Here is a 16,284-nt window from a genome sequence, read left to right as displayed (position 1 = left end):
CTTGAGTGATATAGGTTACTAATTACTATCCCTGTGATAGACAAAAGCATTGGACAAGAATGTCCTCAGTGCAACAGCAGTTTGTCATTATATCGATCATTTTAAAAACAAAAATAGGAAGATTCAACACCACGGAGGAGTCACATTTCAAAGACTCAAACTGCGCGCTTTTAAACAACCAGCCTTCAACTATTCCTGCTTGTTTTATGTGAAATTCCACGAAGTGCATGTTATAAAATTGTAACGAAGACAATAAATACTAAGAAAAAAAGGCAGAAACGATTTTTCGCGAAATAAGTCCAGGATAGACAGAAATACATGTACGGCACTCGAGAGACTATTGCTACCGAAAACCCGCGTTGGGCGCACCATTGCAGCAGGGGTTGGTTTTCACTGCCAGCTGGAGAAGGATTAGATGAAAGAATGACGTTGAAAATAAGAGAAAGACATTTGGCTTCAATGTTGAATAGATTCTCGAGAAAATCCGGAATATAGGCTGACACTGACGCTTGCAACGGATATTTAAAACATCTATTACTATAAGATATTATCCTGGAAGGTAGTAGTCAGTACTGCTAGATCTTTTGAATTTCAGAAGAACCTCACAGATGTGTTGTGTGGCAATCGATAACACTCCGTGTAGTTATTCGACGAAGATGCGTAACCTCACTGCTGTGTCCTAATTCATGCATCACGACCTGGATCGAGGAAAAGTAAATCGGGCAATGACTTTACCCTACTTATTATTTATTTACTTACTTACCTTGTTCACCTTACAGGTGGCTTTGTATAGTACCGTTGATCCTCGAAAACAAGTCACCGATAACAAGATTAAATATGGGGATGTAAATTGCAGCCGTTGGGACGATCCCAGGGATTTAACGTACAAATAATAAACAGGATACATCTGACACATGTCAATAAACCTATATGTGGTTTGAAAGTTACTCGTTCCGGCGAGCTAGATACAATAGATTCAGGCAACCTAATATTACTAGGTAGCTAACTATGTTGTAGTGATAGTAATGTTTTAATTTTTAATAATTATGATATGACTTCCCTATGTATAATATCATCTATCTATTTATACTACTAGGTCCTGTGGGCGAATTTGTCTAACCTAACCTGTCACCATATAGACACTGATCTATTTTTTTTTCTGTTGTGAACATGTATTATGGGAAAGTCTGTGCGGAATATGGAGCTAATTGGCCAAATAGCTTTTCTCTCCACACACCGTAGTTAATTCGGTTGATCGTAAACCAATAACAGCTACTTCCTTCTCACCTTCCACGCTTAGAAATAGCGCCACACCAGCGTTTAGAAATACCAAGGCAGTTATTAGTATCATAAACGCTGGTATATCATTAAATGTACGAGTGTTTAGTTCTGTGAAAGTTGTCCAGTTCGCTCAACGTGCACCATGAGGAGATCTATACAAACGATGGAGCTAATTAGTAAATAGCTTTGCTCCTATAGTGTTAAATTCGATTTGTATACAGAGTGAAAGGGCGTAATTCATACCACTAATTCGAAGCAACTGTTTAGCAGTATGATTACGATAGTCAGCAGCATTATAATAGTTAAAGGGGAAGCGTGGTTTGGGTGGGTGATGCGCATTTCTTTGACTGCGTCCATAGCAACCATAACTAACAAGCGTGCTGCCACGCTACTACAAATTTCAACATTGGCAAAAATTATTACCAAATTTATATTATAAAATATTTTATATAATACTTACCGAATATATAATATTAGGAAGGTAAAGGATTAAGGAAAATAAGATATTATTATGGTTGTTAATAGCTGCTAGTGTGGGTGTCATCGTATGGAGAAACCCTAGTAGCTCCAATAAAACTCATTCTTAAACTTCTAACGGGCGCCAGCACTTTATGCTGCGCCTAAACATAGATGCTTCTAAAGACTTCGTCACATAAATGAACAACTAACTAAAATGGCTTGCAACCAAAAATCTTATTGTAGCGGCTGTATCACCACATTGTAGAAGCAATACAAAAATGTTCTGCGAATGTACACAGGCACACATCGAACAAAGGCGCGCCACTTAGGGTTAAGCAGCCAGATTAACCCTATTGTTATTTGCTTAGATTGACAGTGGCCAACCCATTTTCTTTATATATCTTTCAAATGGATTGTACTAAGATAGGGATGAGTCGAAGGTCCGTTGAGTACCCTACTACCTACCCAAAGTGTTGCCCCTGGCCATGGAGGACCACTACTTGGTTAGGACCCTACTTGCACCTACAGGTCGGTGTACGATAACGGTAGTAATGCGTACCCATCAGACGGTGAAGCAGATGACACGAACTTCCGACTCATGTTGCGGACAAGAGCCCTAGGGGGTAATATGGCTACCAGCCCTACATAAATAAGAAAAATCAGTAGCAGTATTATATGCCACAAGCAAGGTTTGACATCACTTATGCCTGTCTCTTCAAAGGCTAAATATCCAACTTCTGCAACATGTAGGAGAATATAAAGTTGCCCGGCATATAACTTCCTACAAAATCGGGCCACTTCTTGCTTTTGGTTGCTCTTTTGCAAAAGCAACACACCTGCCGCTCGAAGGTTCCGAAGGAGCAATTGCCATTAATAATACACTTTTTCAGATGACCTCCGGAATGAGTGGAGAATTCCCTGCTGTCAAAGGCATGTTTACCGAAAAAAAACAAAAAAAGATTATCAACCTGGGCAGGCGGACAGTGAGGGCCTATGCAGAACGCTCAATAAGCTGGTGATGTCACACGGCCTCATATGGTCTTAGTACGGCGATAATGCCTCCGAAGAGGGTTATACCAATACAAAACCGAGTAGATTGCGATTCATTGCGTAATCACATCAATTATGCGACTGACTGCAATATGCCTTATTGTTATTGCACAGAAAAACGATTACACCCTTTGCTGTGAACGACACAGGACAAACTGACCGCCTTTCGATATTTTGGGTAGTGTATCATGACTAGGTTGATGTCGGTTCATTTAGTAATACCCTCCACGCAGGCGATCATTTCGGCAGCACTTGGTGAACATGACTACGAAGATTGAATTGCAGGACCTCTCCTATATTTGGACCAACGAACATATCCTACAGGCTACTACATGTTAGGGCCTCACTGACGCGATAGACAATGAAGATGATTTATTCAAGGTCGAGAAGCGTTGCGTTATTTTATCTTTTTTTAAAGAGGACTACCTATACATAGCTGAGTTACAACACGACTCCGATATATATACATTTCTACGAAAACACGTCTTTTGTCCTCACCGTGACTTGAAATACGTAGTGGCCTGAAATTGTGTCTAACTTCAATGAGGGGCAGCTGCCCAAGGATTGCTCCGACTTAACTGAGAAAGTTTTCCGATTAAAGATAAAATTATTCTTATGACATTACGTCGATGCAACCAAATAGTGTTAGAGGAAAAGGTTTCAAAATTTGCATATTTTCCTTGGCTTGATGAGCGTACAAAGCTTTCGGCACATACGTATGACACATTCGTTCAGGCTGAAATACTTAATCCGAAAGCAGACTCTCATCTTCAGAAATTAATGCTTAAATACGTGATATACGAACTGTTTCATGCACTGACATTACCGTGTATGCAAGACAGCCTCTGTGCGATGGGACTCTTTAGGCCTTACAGCAACCGTACGTTTTACACCGACAACGCTTACCTAACGTACAGACGGCGTTCATCAAAAGTAAGCGGCTTCGTCGGCTGCAAAAAACCGACTACAAGACAGGCCACCCAATTATCTCGAAGGGGATTGAGTCATATAACGCCTATGACATCAAGCATACGCTCATAGCAAGAAACAAAGCCACTTATAAAATTGAAGAAATAAAAAAACATTAGTTCCTCTTAGGCAGTTTCTCAAATTATTAGTTTGTCTATTCATGACTGCCACCTACCTATTGAGTGCCTAGGAGCAACATGTGTTTTTCTATAAAGGATCCGGTACGCGACGAGCTGCCCACCGGGCCCGACCAACATAATGAACATATATTTCTTTGCCAGCAAAAGGCGTTCACCAAATCACTGCTTTATGCGGACACACCCAATTCTACAGGTGGGTAGAAAGGGTCAAATGAGGGAAAGGTGTGTTTGTTCCACATCGCCCACAGTACTACTAAGCATACGTCCTTGACTGCCTTTATACAGCAAACCCGTGATGGGGCACAATCTACTACCTGTGCGTCCTCTTCTATCATGTACATGACCCAAACTCCTTCGATACACTAGGATACACCCTACGCCCTTCTCGGTGCTTCTAAAAAATCGTGTGCAAAGGAGAGCCTTTCTGCGGTGATGATGATCAGCATTACATGACGCCGCGCAGACCCAGATACTGGATGTTATCCGAAACTCTTTTATCCTCCTACGGATATGTCACGAATCGAGTAGACCCGTGAAACTTGCACACGAAAGCTATGGCTGAAAACTACCACCAGGTAACTTAGCCCGTTCACCACAATTTAGCTTTCAACTATTTACAGACCAAGTTCAGCGAGTGCAACAGAATCCTAGCCAACTTCAATCTGTCTAGTCTGGGTACCCAAAGGAACATTAAACAACAAGGAGATCCTAACCACTAATATAATCCCGCCGAGCAATGAGAAATCACTATTAGCCACGAAAACCTTTCAAATGAAAGGCAGAAATAAGTTTACCATGACCTCTGCGAGCACTTGCGCATAGTTAGATCCAAAATTATTCTTATCTATGCACATTGTGGTAAAGGAAAAAATTTCCTAACAAACTTAATCCTGGCACCAGTACGCGCGCAAGTAAAGGTGGCTTTTTCTGTTACATTGTGGCCATATTAATGGCTGGCCGCCGAACTAGCCCGATTCAAAATTCCAGTTCGAGGTCGCGAAAAATGTGTACGCAACATAAAGAAGAAATTCAAGACCGCTGATCTGCTTCATTCTTCGATTCTCATTATTTGGAACGAGTGTTCCTTGATTAGACGAGACGCCTTCAAAGCCATCGATTGTTCGCTTCGTGATGTACGGTCGACTGATGCTTCTTTTGGCATTACTCCTGTGCTCAGGGGACTTCAGCCGTCGTACGTTGAAGTACATATATCACCCTTGTGCGTAGCCTGAAACCCACCAAGTTCTGCAGTAAACCTGGGCAAGTAGCCTATAATTTTTACCTTAACCTCGATTCTGCGGAAAATTAATTGCCAAGAATACATTCCGGAGCTAAGTCGTGCTGCTATTGAGAATTACACTCCTATCCTTCGAAAACGCGAACATTCCTCTAAGCGGACGGCAATTTTCTGCATAGTTATGTTTTACGCCCGTAGAAGCAAACGTTTAACGACGTTTTAATCTCGCTTGAAGAACCTGTCTTTAGCCTCAGTCACCTGCGCATTGCCCTGGTCCGCGTTTACGCTTTCGATTATTTAAACATATTCTCAACTGATATGGCGAACAAACAAAACAGTGACATATGTAGTGTCTTACAATGCCTTGTTTCACATACCTTTGCAGGCGCACCACCTACTGAAACCAAATTCGACATTGTAGTAGATTTTATCCCATCCAACTTTTTGTGGATCATTAAAGTTTGGGAGTTGGAGGCGATTAGTTAAATCATTTATTTCGAGAAAGAGAAGTTTCCTTGCTCTTATACAGCGCAATGCTCACTTGGTTGGCCGTATATCAACAGCAGCAATTTTATTCTTATTTCCTATGCTTGATAACAATGCCGTATCTATATTTACAGTATCAAGTGAAAGTCATATAGGCAAACAAGGGCGCTCAATTTGTGTTACATAATGAAGTGTGCCCAACGTGTGTAGCTCGACATCCTGTGTATAAACTATACCGAGGAAGAAACTATCAGATTTCTCACGCCATAAACGAAAAAAATGAATTCGCATACATCGGCAAATTTCATCCTTTCGTCTTTATTTAATGGAAAACCAAGATACATGGCAGAACTTTGACAGGATTCCATAATGTACTTTCGCACGTATGGATATACATCATTGCCATCATCACCTGATGACAACGTGCAGATAATCTAAGTCATTTTACTGACGTCACCAGTCGGATCATTCACCAGATCTAATCGAAACGGTGTTTGAAGTCAGGAAAGCATTTTTCTGAACACCATATGAAAAATTGGTTGCTAAATAGGCAACCAAGGAATACCAAAAAAGGGAAATGTTACATGTCCACATTTTACGATAGCACCAGACTTGACCATAAACTATGATACATTTGTGCAAATTGAAATCAGGGATCCAAACGCAGATTCTGAATTTTACAGATAGTATTAAAACATTCGCTGCCCGTATCATACAGCCAATTGGCCCTGCATGATAGTCAATGCTCGGACGGATAGCCCTATCCCATATGTAGGCGACGCTTTCCCGAAGCGACAGATTTTACAGATCATAGGAAGGACCAATAGCATTACACCACAGGAGATTGTTCCACACAATGGTGAACTTCTAAAGACCTTCAATCGTGACTTCAATGCTGAAATATGCTCACCTTAAATCAATTAAGCATATTGCGAAGTATACACATAAAAAAAGTGAACAATACCCCAACGGTTAATGTGATTCAGACCGTGTAAAGGGATCGCATAAATGCTCGACTTCCTAGTCCATAAGCGCTACCCACCTGTCGAGCAACTTCATCTATACCTATTGCAAAAACATGTTTTTAGGAAGACACAGTTGTACAACCAACCGAGAACAATAAAAAATTGGTAAAGTTAACGACATCTATGAATCTTTATAACCACGAATTTGCTAAAACATTGCTCTAGGTCAATACACCCAAATTTCACCTTCGAACCAATAACAAATAGAACTAAAGGGAAAAGGGCTTAGAAGTTTCAAGTTTAACAACTTACTCACGTTTCTAAAGAGCAAGTCCACGCTAGAGGAAAATTGATTATTTATGATTGTTACTTTATAATGTTCATGGACCCACCTCATTTTACTAGTCGAGAACGCGTGATAGCGTTATTTCAAACGTTAAATATGTTTGCTTGCTCAAAAGATTGCTCCTCGACGATAGCCATTATCAGAAGGCTATGAAGGATGCCGAATAAATCCAGATACTTCAGTCTCTTTGAGATTATGTTAATGATGGGAGAAGTCGCCAATCCACAAGTAGGGCTTCCTCAAGAATGCAGTGGTTCAGGACCATCACAATAAAAACTGAACATTGAAGAACAACATTACTCTCCTTATTATTAATGTTCATGAGGACGAAACTCTCAGATGTCTTAAGATCAGACTAAAGGCTTAAGCAAAAAGCTACTCCAACTCCTCAATGTGAACACGCAGAATCTTTACAAAAACTACAATACAATATTATTGAAAGAACCACATTATAAACATCCACAAGCCACTTTCAAATGGGCAACAGAGAAAACCCTGCAAAGATATTTACAAGTTTGTGAACAGGAGCGACTGCTCAATGATCTTCGGTGAAGCTCCAGGAGGAACAGGTAAAATCTTTGTAACCAGTTGAATCCTGTTGAAGTAGGAGTTCTAAAAGTGGCCACTGCAAACTATCAAGAATTATAGCAATTTAATGTCTAGAGGAAAAACTGCGCTTTATTTAGGATTCTATTTCTAAGAAGGATTTTCATTGAAGCTAAAAAGGCTGCAATATGTAATATGAAAAAAAATTAAAATATCCAAATCCTCTTTGTTTGTGCACTTATCGTTCGGGACAAATATCCCATGATTAAAGGTCTTCGGTGTCATGGATCGAACGCTTTTGCCTATATGTAACAAATATGAGCCTTTTTGGAGGAATCTCGACTGTATATTGAAATGATTTTCGCCAGCTACTGCACCTAGTGAAATAAGGAAGCTGTACAGATATTGAAGGAGCTTGTATAAAAAAAGTCGTACCTGTGGAGACACTTCAAAATGTACAAATGAGCTAGGAATATTCAGCTAAACGATATTAACGTCAAATGTTTCTAGTCGTCGTTGGATAATGGTGAGGGCCAATTACCAAATAATGCCGCCTGAAACGTCGATTTCCAGTACAATCATGCTTGCTATTACAATTCACAACAAAGAACAGGGATAAACAGTAGGAGACGTCCTCACCTCTTTTGAAGAACCCGTATTCAATTAGGTCAACTATGCGTTGTTCTCGAATGCGTAGGAAGCTTTGTAAATAAAACGATAAAACTAAAACTACTGTATTATTTTTTTTATAGCATTCTGCTTTAGAATCTTTGCTAATAGAATTCATTTATTCGTACATTAAACAACACACAACTGCATTAATTCATATATGGACGACCTGGAGCTGTGAGGATTGGAACTGAAAGGGCGGTGCTCGACAACACTGCCTCTACACCAATACCGAGACAAAATCATCTTTTTCAACAACGAAACATCACGGAACAGAGCGCAAAGCGCCTAAACGGTCGCTTTTGGAGCCCCTGAAACTTAAAGACTAAAGGAATAAAGTTAACAGCAAGAGAAATTTTGAAAAAAAATAGAAAAGAATAATTTTCAGTCTCGATACAGATTTAACACGACGTGTTTAATAGCAAAGTGGGCTCAGGGTGAAACCCGCTTTTGTGACTGGTATACTGCTAATTTTGTGTCCATGTATTTGTCTATTTGTGTGTCGAGGTCAAATCGCCTCTTTAAAGCGAATTAGCCTGATTTTCTTTCACTAATAAGCCCAGTTCGTTAAAATTCTACCTTTGGAAGAGCAGTGCGTAAGATTAGATGGACACTTTTCTCGGGGAGGTTTCTGTTCTCCACAGAGCCTACTGTTAATTTGGGCAAATCGATCGTTTTTGCAATTTGCTCGATAACTTTTGAGAATTGGCAAAAAGGTTTGTATAAGAGAGTTTTGTTTTTTGAGCTCTACATTATTCTTGTTAGAACAGTTCATAATTCATGAAATATAAGCCATCGCAATTATTTTTTCTCATACTTACAGATATTTTTTTCGAGGGCACTTTCTTTCTTCTATAAGCGGGCATTATGCTAATTTGTGAAATTATTGGTGAAATCTGAGCCATTGTGGCATTTAGCATGGTAAGATGTACGCGAAGGATGTAACCGATTAGATAATTACTTTCTGCTGCAGGCATTTTTCATAAAGCGTGATATTAATTTGAATAAATTTGTTGTTTCTTGTTATAACAACCCTTGAGAGTTTTATTGGTTTTAAGGTTTATATTGAATTCATTATTTCCAATTTTACAGAATGGGCGCAGCATTTTGAAAGTAATTTCCAGTTTATATTTTAGTATGTAGAAGTAAAATTTGCCATTTTCGTTGAAATTGTTGGCAATTGATGAAATGCTTCATATTTTCGTTTATACACCCTTACCGTGCGAATACATTCTTTCGAATTTCCTTCTTTTCTAAAGGTGCGTGATTAGATTGGGTGAAAGGTTCTGGGTTATTTGTCAAATAATTGATGCAATATTAACTATTTCAGCATATATGATTCGTACTTTTACACTGGTAAATGCTGTGTATGGTAGGAAGTTCCTTTTTTCCATTAGAGGGTAATGTAAATTTAAGAAATTTGATTCATTTTCGATGATTTATGTGATACTCGTTGAAAATTTATGAGGGCCTTATATTGGAAGAGCTCTTATCATTCGAGTTTGATCAGTTTATGAAATGCTTAATAACTAAATATGAATTAGCATGTATGGTTCGTATTCTTTAGTTAAACGAATACGTTTTTTGGGCAATGAATTAATGAGAGAATGGAAATCGCTGTAAAAGATCTAAGCTAAATAAGGACGCTACGTGCACAGCTGGAGATCATGTAACAAGTTGAGTATAATTTGTTTTTGTTTATATTATCAAAAACAACGGATCGAGCCCGCGTATTTTTCAAGCAACACGATACATGTCGGACGTTAACAGATTACTTCTAATAGAATAACGAAATTAGTGGAGTACTTATTTCAATAAAGTAACTAGCCACCGCTGAAAGAAAATAAGATAACTGGACGAAGGTAACGGGGTCACAGATAAAGTAAGAAACTGATTACCGGAAGACAGATATCATATAGTGTTATGGGGGTTACAGGCGACCGGCAACCGAACGCTTGTAAATATGTCTACTTATAATCGACCAGTAATTTTTGTTAAAGGTTAAGTACAATACGGAACAATATTGGAACGAGTAAATAACTGCGGTGCGTCAATAGGATTGTCGAATATTTCGATGGGAGAATGGGATACGTGTAGCAAAATAATGGCAATGAGAGAAATGCTGCTCATAGATTTACTGGGCCAGGAAAATAGAATTACTACAATGGGGTAATGTAATTGATACCGCAGATTCTTGGAACAGAATAATGTAAGCCTGTGATTGAAATATAGTACGTGTTAGGCCAGGTGTAATGCAAATGAGATTTATTCATACAAAACTGTGGCTGATAAAATAACTGCATAGGGGTAACGGGCTAGGTAGATAAGGGTGACTACAACGGGATAACTGTTAGTTTATGCGATAGCTTACATTAAGCCGAGTGTAACATAAATTCATGACATTTGTTCAATCAACGGCCAAACAGGCGAGGGTCTAGCGCTGCAGATCCGCTTGTTGTCCACAAAAAATATGCAGTTAATCTTAATGTTATATTTGTAATTGGATTTTTTTTAAAAAAAGCAAATATCTTCAATTTGCTATAAGTATATAACTGACCTCTGTCTTATTACTTTATTTGAAGCCTTTACAAGACCCCATACAAAGTGTTGTACGTTCAAGACCCTGCATAGGATAAGACACATTATCATATATTCGACCATTTGTTTTGAAGTCGACGGACCTGTACACTGGGCTGTACCCATGGTTTATTTTTTTATAATTCTTAAATGGAAGGGCAATCCTAAAAATCTTTGAACCGAATTGGTATAGCAACAAAGTGCTGGTGCAGGCTTGTGGCTTTGCTTTTTTCTAATGTAATTTCTAGAGAATCATTAAGATGTTTTGGGGAATCAGCGTGATTTCTGAGCCCATTGCTAGATGCTCTCTATCTTTTACAAAGGGCTTGATCTTTAAGTCTGCTCAGGAGCCCGTCTATGTAGTAGTTGTAGATATCCAAGCTGTATTTGCTATAGCTTTAAAAGCTAAAATACATTCTACATTTGGTGTAAGAGGGAAATTTTGCTTGGATTCTTGGAAAAATTTTACTAGAGGAGGGTAGTGTGAAATTTGAGCTATTGAACCAAGTTACTAATGGGATTCAGGGTGACGCCTTCAGCCTTTTACTTTTTCTTTAGTCTTTAATGGCCTACCCCATGTCGTTAAGAACCGGTATACCCAGGTTTATAAGCTTTCCCATTTAGTATGTAGCAGAAACGCTGCTTTCTGAGTAAACAAGACACCTTACGCGCCTACGTGTAATCTCTGGCTTGGAACAAACGTTGGAAATACAAAAGAAATATAATCGCAACGTGGGTAACATCTCAAATCATGGCCATTATCCTTGCTGTATTTTTTTGTTGCAAATATTTTTTTGTAAGAAAGGTCTACGAGAAAATGTGCTACACGGATGTCCAGAATGAAACGCGTGATTCATACCAAGCTGGCTTATGATACCAGCCTAGCTACCGCGTCAGCCATAAACGGAGTTAGATCATGCGTGGTGTGTGGCATCGCCTACCAGTAATGCCAAATTCCACGCTTTTGTTCCATACATTTTGTTATAAAAGTCTACTTTGTATAAAAATTGATTAGTCTGGAACCCTAATCTGTAAACAAAAGAAGTCGTAGACGATTACGCAGATCGACTTTTCTTTCTGGCGCAAAAACCAATGATGCTTAGAGGAGACCGAATAGGAAAAACTGACCTATCATTCTTCGGTATAAACACATATGGATGACGGATTACGGAGATACTTATCATCGTATATGACACGACGCTTGTTGTGGTCATTATCATGCTGGTTATTTACGTGCTGTGACCTCGATAGGCGTGGTGTTCCCATATTTACATTCTTTATTTTATACTATATTATATGTGCATACATATATGTATATAACAAATGTTTAATTTATTATTTAATGTTTATTATTATTATTACTCAAAAGATGTATTGGATATCTTTTATCCTAAACCTCAAAGACGATTTTCCAACAGGCATTTCTCATAGCCAGTATCACAACTGACTACAAACGCTACGAATCATCAAATACACTATGCAAGCTTGTTTAAGATTATTGGCAATGAATGATATAATTTTTACGTAAATGTTCCTTTCCGGTTGTTCATGTAAATATCAAACAATAAATTCCAACCAAATATTCCTTTCAGATTTATATAAACTTCTTTTTTAGTTACTTTAAACCCTAGTGATTTCAATAGAGGAAGTAACTCTGGTGTAGTTCTGAAACATACACGACTTTCCACCAGTAGATTCAACCACTTTGGTTTATAGGTACTGCTATAACCAGAAATTATTTGGTTTGGATACGTGGTCACAAAATCCTCGTTGTTCAAATATTTCGTACGTCAATTATGGCGTTAACACTTTGAAAAACATGCTGATACATTGGCTGTACACGACATAGATCTACAAACAAATACATCTATAACATGTGATCACTTTTGTTGTTTTTTTACAAGCTATTCAGATAGATACGAACCACTGCTATCAAGTATTCAGTTAATCGCGTAACTTCAGTGCGCAATGAATCAGTGCGAATAAATAATAAACGGACCTTTAATTAAAGACCCTAATTTAATTTTTCGGCGGTCCATTTTTGCACTGTGAATTAGAATCTGCCGGTTGCTGACAATCTTTTGTACAACTATTTACAATAACTACCTATTCATATATCATGAGCGGCTAAAAGTCATTCGTTTTCGTTATATCTTTTGTTTACGTACAGTCAAAATGCTTTATGTGTTCTGTCTACTATCTTTGACTCCGTGAAAGCTGCGGAGAAAGTGCTCATCCCAGGTTAGTTTTTACAGTTGTTTCCTTCTGTATTTCTAAACACGCGGCGTGTTCCAACTTGATGGTTGTAGAGCATTCATCTTCTAATTTTTGCAGGATATTGTTAGATTGGTTGCACAAATCGTAGTTCAACATTTCTCAAAGCTCATTTTTCATATTTAAATAGTGGTAAGCGACTTCCTTCCTATCCGGAGCCTTTGCATACTCACGGGGCTTTGTTTTATCGGACTTTTCATGACTTAAACAAATAATAACAAATAATACTGGTTTATTTTCCTACTGTAAGCACCTCATTGATTTTTGCATATGCATTTTGATATTACATTAGCCGTACTAAAGCGTGTCATCGATTTAACGATAACGATGTTAAACGGTGTATGATGTAGAGACGACATGTGACATTGCACTACTTAGAACTCTGCTTATTACAGAGACTGGGCTCGAATCCATTAGGAACTCGTCGCTAGTTTAAAAGTCAGTCCAAATTATGTAAAAAATTATAAATAAAAAAATATTCATATTTTTTTTGTTTTTGGATTTTTTTATTTTTAGATTTACATGTTCAATACTATTTTTGTGAAAATTAAATTAAAAAAATTCAAATTCACTTTTTGTCCATTATTAATTTACAAACCAACCGTGATATAATGATTTTTGCTAAATTTACTGTACATTCTCAACAATTGACAGAATGTTAAAACTTATTGTTTTATATATATATATATATGTATATATTAAAGAATGTTAAATATTTTTAAAATCTTCGTTGATTCGAAAACCTTACTATATTAATTTTGATGTTAACAATTGTTTTCATTAAAACATTATAACTTACTTGGCATGTAAATAATATTTTATTTTACTCAATCTCTATATTAAATAACTAAATACAAAAGGTGAAAATACACTATACATTACTCTTTAGTTAACCATAAGAAGAACCATTGAATTCAGCGAAACTGGGAATTCGGAGAAGACGCTTTGAGGTAACGATGGTTAAATGCTGGCTGAAAATAGCAACCCACGTCATATCCGTCGAAAAAAATCCGATTGAGCAATCAAACCGAGACATTTTTGAGACCATGCAATTAAGTTCTCTATCAAAGAAGATGTTTTTTTCGGATGTGCTTGAGACATAGAGAACGGTTGCGCTCCATGAAAAATTAACCACAAGTGTAGATATGCCTTTTTTTTTTGACAAATAAGGTAATTTTAAATATTCGCTTTTTAACTAATATTCATATACAAAACACAGTGATACATTCTAAAAAATATCCAAATATTTACAGCTATTTCACATTTGCCTTTTTGCAACACTTGCAATATATCTTACGGGCACATTTACAGCAGGCTTTTTTTAACGTATGATTTATAGCCAAGTTCGTTACTACAAACGAAAGGTTCGTTACTATTTTTATGAAACAAAACTATATAGCGTATGTCATCATCTTGATATTCATTGGTCCTTGTTAAACGCGAGAAAAGCAATCGAACGCAGCAATACTGAAAATCAATGTGTACGATGCGAAGTGACTATGACCAATTATTAGTTAAAACAGGGAAACACCCCTTTAAAATTTGTGGAAGATACCACATTTACGAGACAACTGACCAAATTTCATTTTTGAACAGTTGTCTCGACAGCATTTCGCATTCAATTCGAAAACGCAGAGCTTTTGCAGGCTCTCTGCAATAGATTTGTTTCAGCTTTGGCGAAAATCAAATATAATCGTCCATCAAAAGACGTTTGCATATTTTAATAAAATATAAACATTTTCACATCGATTGTTTGCTTGGTTTTGTAGAACTCTAATAACTGCTTAGTACAGAACTGAATTTCAAAATTCTATGTTTTACCGTGAAAAACGGAATAAGCTTGGTGGCATGACAAGGTAACTTTAATGGAATAACATTAACAGTGTTCACTGTAATTAATGGGAGGATGGGATGATGGATCGGAGAATAGACGACCGTGACAAAGTGACGATTTGACTACAGAACAATACTTCACTATTTAATTAGATTAATAAAATAACTAGAAATGTTTTACTCTCGTTTCACTGGAGTAGCGATGTGAATGTTCTGGTATAACAAAGTATCGAAATAACTATGAAGAGTAGTGAACTCACTAGACGTAGGCAATGGGTTAATTGAAACAGGATAATAAAAGAATTGCAATGAAATAATTTTTAACATAGGACTGACTATAAATACTTCAGCTAAAAATCTAACGTCGAGATGAATGCAACAGCATGAGTAACAACAACAGGCAGCGCTCCGAACATAACTTCAGACTCCGGCGAGTCGGCGAGACAAGACGAGCCGGCTTGAATTCGCCTTTTACGATGTCTACATAGTGACTCTGGAAAAAATATGTGCGTATATATTAGGTAATTTTTTTACACAGTATTAAGAGATTTTGGCCCCACCATGTATGTTAACGAAAAAAAATTTCCGTGATGGTGCAGTAGTAACATGTCTGCATACTAATAGCAGATGTAGTGGCCAAGATTCGGAACCACGCATTTACACTATTTGTTTTATAATCGTAACCAGCCGTCTGAAGTTATGGTTACTGCCAGTATCAGTAACTAAAAAGTAAAATATTTTCTATAACAAATAGTTATAGTTGGAGAGTAAGTGAGCTAAATTGTAGTTTGCCATTGTTACATTATTATAGCTTCTACTTTATAGTCTGTTGTCATTCCTTGTCATCTTGGTTTCATTGCGACTTCATATCCCTTTTCTATCTGATCAAATACGTAATCGGTACCATGCAATTTTTTTCTTAACCTTTTATTAAATGACATAATTGCCTATATTATCTTCTTGTTTCCAAATTTCAATAAATAACCAATAAAATGAACTAATTATTCTTCTTCAAATCCATATTGAACCCTCCATATGCGTTTACATTCAACGGGATTCTAAGAGTCACTGTTTTAGAAAGTAAAGTTGCTCTATTAAATCTTTAAGTAGCAATTTAAACTATCACATGATTTGCCGGTGCTTTGGACGACCCTAAACGGTCCACCTAACCACTTTATCGATTACCTACATTTCAATTGGCTGTGTTTGAGGTAGCACAGAGTAGTAGTCTTACTGCGAAAATCGGTGTTAGCACAACCGGTTAATTATACAATCTGTACGTACTCGCACATGTTCGCATACGTGTTTTAGTACCATTTATATTTACTTATTGAAAAACTTAATTCCTTTGTACAAAAGCAAATAGAGTGTTCGCGAAGGTGAACAAATGGGTACCGCATTCACGAACATTTTCACATTCCTTCACCTCCCCTTATATTCAAGTAACGTGTG

The sequence above is a fragment of the Varroa destructor genome, unplaced genomic scaffold, assembly GCF_002443255.2.
Source record: "Varroa destructor unplaced genomic scaffold, Vdes_3.0 BEIS01000002.1, whole genome shotgun sequence".
Lineage (NCBI taxonomy): Eukaryota > Metazoa > Arthropoda > Arachnida > Mesostigmata > Varroidae > Varroa > Varroa destructor.
Note: the sequence above shows the minus strand (reverse complement) of the source record.